At 44.0% G+C, this 5,000-nt stretch overlaps 1 protein-coding gene across 1 annotated transcript in view; it reads right to left on the bottom strand.

Annotated features, from left to right (window-relative positions):
- Positions 1–5,000, bottom strand: part of cdh13 (cadherin 13, H-cadherin (heart)) — a 450,477-nt gene that overhangs the window by 251,153 nt on the left and 194,324 nt on the right. The gene's annotated exons all lie outside the window — the stretch shown is intronic.

The raw sequence follows: 5,000 nt of genomic DNA, 5'->3' as shown, positions 1-5,000 counted from the left end.
TCTGATTTTACCTCAGGCCACTTCAAAGACGAACACAGTCACTTTTTTCACACCCTGCACGCATTCAAACACAAGCCCACTGACTGGACGGCAGATCTAAGGGGAAATGGACACTTTTGTTAGAACATATCCTAAAACCACACACTCTTTGTTTTCAGCTCCGCCAACACATCAAATCAAGCTTGACGAGGAAGAAGAGGAGAGGGCACCGGCACGGGGCTGTAATTAACTTCAGACAGATATCTGTTCCTCTGCTGAGGGCCGCAGAGCCGGAGGAGGGAGAGGACTGATCCGTCTCCCGAGCTGAGGAACGTGCCAGCAGGACCTGGAGACACTCAGCGATGGCGCACGGCCAGCCGTGGGGCCGACAGTGGAGGGCAAGACGCCATCGCCATCGGCCTGCAGTGGACCGACGCGTGTGAACAACACCGGCGCCTCTCTAAATGCTGGCTACTTCTGATGTCAAATATGGCAGAATGGTCAAGGAACAACTAAATAACCAAATTAAAACAACGCAGAACACCACACACAATCCAACCATGTAAACAAATGCATAATACTATACATACCGTATACTGTATATCTCAAGGTCCTTTACAGGGCCAAGCTTGGACACGAATCTTGATTCCTGCTTTATCCGTATATGAACTTTTTTTTACTTTTTCCAGCATTGCTGTGAATGGCCATTACTGTGAATGCCCCCCCCCCCCACACACACACACACACTGTTTAATAATCACTAAAAACATTTGATCCCCCCTTAAAAACACACACACTTCATCCTTCAAAAGAGGAAAGAGGACAAGGGCACCTCCTCTGAGCCTTCTTAGGCCGTGCTGTCTAATGTGTGCACACAGGATGCCATCAGAGCTGTGTCTGTGTCTGTCTGTGGCAAGCTGGCACACGCCATTACAGAACGTATGCCGCAGGCAATGGAGCGGCACACTGTCACTTGGCAGCCACGGCGAGCCTTCCCTGTTTCTCTGTGAAAAAACACAACAGCGAGATTACTCTAACCATCCATATGCGCCTCGTGATGATGGGCGAAACAATACTGTTCCAAATATGTTTCTGTTTCCGAGCGGTGTTCTTTTTTTCTACTTGCGTGTTTGTTTGCTTGCTTGCCTGTTGTTTTTGTTTGTTGATTTATGCGTTTTCAAAGTTTTCCATTTCCATTGTCATTACACTTTGTCTGTTCATGTCTACACCACTGTGAAAAGAAGAGTTTTGCTTGCTTCTTTCTTTCTTCCTCTACCTTTCTTTCTGTCTCTCTCTCTCTAGTTCTCTCTCTGTCTCTCCCTAGTTGGTTCTCTCTCTTTCATTCTCTCTTTTCTCGCTCTCTCTCCCTCATTCTTTCTCTCTCTATCTTTTCTGCTCATGCTGTGTCTTGTTTGTTTGTCTCTGCGTCTGGGTCTCCGCCTGCGTCTGTGGGTGTGTGTGTGTGTGTGTGTATGTGTGTGTGTGCGCGTCTGTGTGGGTGAGTCTAAAAGAAGCTGAGAGTCTGAGGACAGCCTGTCTCTGTCTCTCCCACTCTCCCTCTGCCTGCTCTGTCCCCTAGAGATGGCTGCCAGGCCAGCACGGCCCCCCTGTATATCATGTGAAATCAGACTATTGTCTCCTCTCCAAATTTAGCTGAGAAGACAGCCGGCTGCAGTCTCAAGTTCTGCCGTTTCAGACAGGGAGACAGCGACGGATGTTCCTCTGTGAAAGCCACAACGACAGACGAGTTCATCAAGTTCAACTCTTGTGCAACATGGAGGTAGTGGCCATGTTCAGGAACAGTAAGTCCGTTCAGTTTAGCAAGTGCTCATTAATTAGATCCCTTAAAAACTCTACACATTCAAGTCCTTCCTGTCAAACAATGAAGATAAGTTTTAATGAGTGGAAGCTGAATGGGAGAGAATAATAAAATGCATATCAGTGAATAACTGATTTGATAAAGGCTAGATACTTCTGTCACATAGTATTTTTCATGTTACGTAAAAGCGAGACCCTTCTGTCAAACAGCATTTCTTTCTTCATGCTAAAGTGAAACTTTTCTAATAAAACTCGCCCCAAAGTAATTCTGATGCACATACACGCACACACACACACACACACAAGCACACACACACACGCACACACACACGCACGCACACACACACACACACACGCACGCACGCACGCACGCACGCACGCACGCACGCACGCACGCACGCACACACACACACACACACACACACACGCACGCACGCACACACACACACACACACACACACACACACACTGCTGGGTTGCTGCAAGCTTCCCCAGGACACGCACACCCTGAGGGGGCAAAAGCGGGCAAGGCATCAGGCTGTTCCCTCCACACACACACACGTGACAGGGGACAGGGCCACCCTTTGTGTGCCTCCTACCCAGCCGGTCTGTGTCAGGGACGCAGCGCACAAAAGCCTCATTAAAGATGTAGCCCCTGGCACCCAAGAGGCATTGCAGGACAGCACAGGAGACAGAGAGGGCCTCAAAGATGTCAGATCGCACGTCTAGCTGGACACTGGCAACGACTCAGGCCTGCTGCACAGCAACAGCAGCTGATTCCAGGAAAGAGTGTGTAATGGGTGTGTGTGTGTGTGTGTGTGTGTGTGTGTGTGTGGTGATTATTAGTTTAGCGTGTACTATATGTATTATATGAAATGAGTGTACGTTATATGACCTGTTTAGTGTACATTATATGACCTGTTTAAAAGGGACGAACTGTTTAGATTTTGCATTACTATGTAACACCTTGTTTGAACTGTTGAACTGGGATTACTTTTGCTATAGTTTCTTTGGTAACCACTAGAGGGCGCTACAGGTTGGGAGAATATGCTGCTAAGTAAGAGAGGAAGTAGCTGCTTGTTAACATTAATACAGCAGCCGATCTGATTAACAGCAGCACGGTGTTCTGTGTATCATTTCATACACCTATATTTCCCCACTCTTCAGGTAGTAATGGTTGTTGGGATTTTGATTGTGTTACTAAACGGTTGTGACCGTAAAAGAGGGATTTTTGTTATTTTCTATGTACTTTCTATGTACTATGTACGATTTAGTTTGAAATAGGAAAATGTTGCTAGTCACGTTTAACAATGCTCATGCTAGCACGGAGGGAAGCATGATTTGTAATACGCATGTGCGCATGCAAACACACACACGCACACACACACACACACACATAAACACACAAACACACGCACGCATACGCACATGCACATGCACATACACAGACACACACACACACACACACACACACACACACACACACACACACACACACTTATAAACAAAAGCAAACTCACATATGCACACACTCATTTACATGCACATGAGTTGCAGGAGTAGGAAATGGAGACAAATTGACAAGCGTGATTTATTTTTGCGAAGAGAATATGCAGGACTGAGAGGCGGTCATATTTTGTACCGCTATGCGGTACATCTAGTTTATTGCTGCCATTATTTATGTTACTCTGTGGGTATTAGCTACAGAGGACCTGACACTTCAAATGCTGTCATATCGCGTCACATTTAAAATTAAACTGTGTTAAGCAGACGTGAACGGCAGGCTGAACAGATCTGCAACAGAAGGAGGTTGCTATGTTAACTCCAGCTGCAAAGTCAGCCATCTTCACCAGCTAATACGATAATCCAGTTACTGTACAACAGTATGACAGTTACAGGAAGATAATCGCTCAGATTTTCGTTATTAGGCCACTTGAAAATAGGCTATGGCTAGGCTAATCACTGGAGGTATTTTAATATTATGTTTGTTTTGCTAATGGTTAGGCAAGGCCTCCCTGTGGTTTTGATCAACCTAATAATCTTTGAAATGTCAATTGTAAACACTAAGGTGAAATGCGTTGAAACTAACATGCCACCAGAACAGACGTTTTATAGGCTTTGAGGTATAATAAAGTCTCCAGTCTTGTAAATTCACATTATGTAACATCCATAACATCACATCCATAACGCACCATTAAAGGTTTTAAAAGCAAGAAAGTGGCACAATTTGGTCATCACACTTTACATTGATATAAATCAGCTTTGCACAGACACTATGGACATTGTCGCATCAACACTGTATGTGTAGCATAAACTTTTCCTATAAAACGTTATGGATGTGACATGGCCATGGAACTTGCTGACTTAAAAACAAAAGCCTTACAAATGTAAGGAGTTGTGCACTTAAAGGCAAGATGAGCATAGACATTGCTCTACCATTCCCTTGTCAATCTGGAATTTGTCAAATGGCACAATTTGTTTGAACCTTGGGTACATTTATCCACTTTTTAAATATGTATAATATTACCATATGAAAAATGTTGTTTCTGTATGGTTGCACACCATATTTATGATGTAAAAAGAGTGTAATTCTCCATCAAATTCAATCAGATCAGTTACAAACAATAAAATATAGACCTAAATGAAGATTTTAACAACAGTTCTATTTGCGTATGCACAACTTTTTTTTTCCATGGTAAGGATGACCTTTGCATGGAATTGCCCTACACTAGGATCAAAGAAGTCATCACTTAACTCTCTAAAGGAACGATTTTTTCCTGTCTAATGCTTCAGCACAAAAATGAATCACTTTAGGTCTAAACATTACAACAACCCACTCAAATGACAGAAATGTCCTAAGTGTAGGCCTACTACTTCATGGAGAGGACCTACTGTCTAACATTATCTTGAACTTGAAGACACTCATTGAACTTGAAGATGAACGAGAAACGGCAGGCAATTAGGAAATGGTTCTCTCATTTGCCACTGGCTTTATATTAGCAAAAGCTCACCATTTGGACAGGTACAGTGTAATACAGATTGATCCATTTCCATGCAGAATGATAGAGCCTGATGAGATCTCTAGATGATGTGTTCATGTGTGTGTGTGTGTGTGTGTGTGTGTGTGTGTGTGTGTGTGTGTGTGTGTGTGTGTGTGTGTGTGTGTGATAGAGCCTGTTGAGATCTCTAGATGATGTGTGTGC

This window comes from Alosa sapidissima, chromosome 11 (assembly GCF_018492685.1).
Source record: "Alosa sapidissima isolate fAloSap1 chromosome 11, fAloSap1.pri, whole genome shotgun sequence".
In the NCBI taxonomy this organism is placed as follows: domain Eukaryota; kingdom Metazoa; phylum Chordata; class Actinopteri; order Clupeiformes; family Clupeidae; genus Alosa; species Alosa sapidissima.
This window is presented reverse-complemented; position numbering and strand designations above follow the sequence as displayed.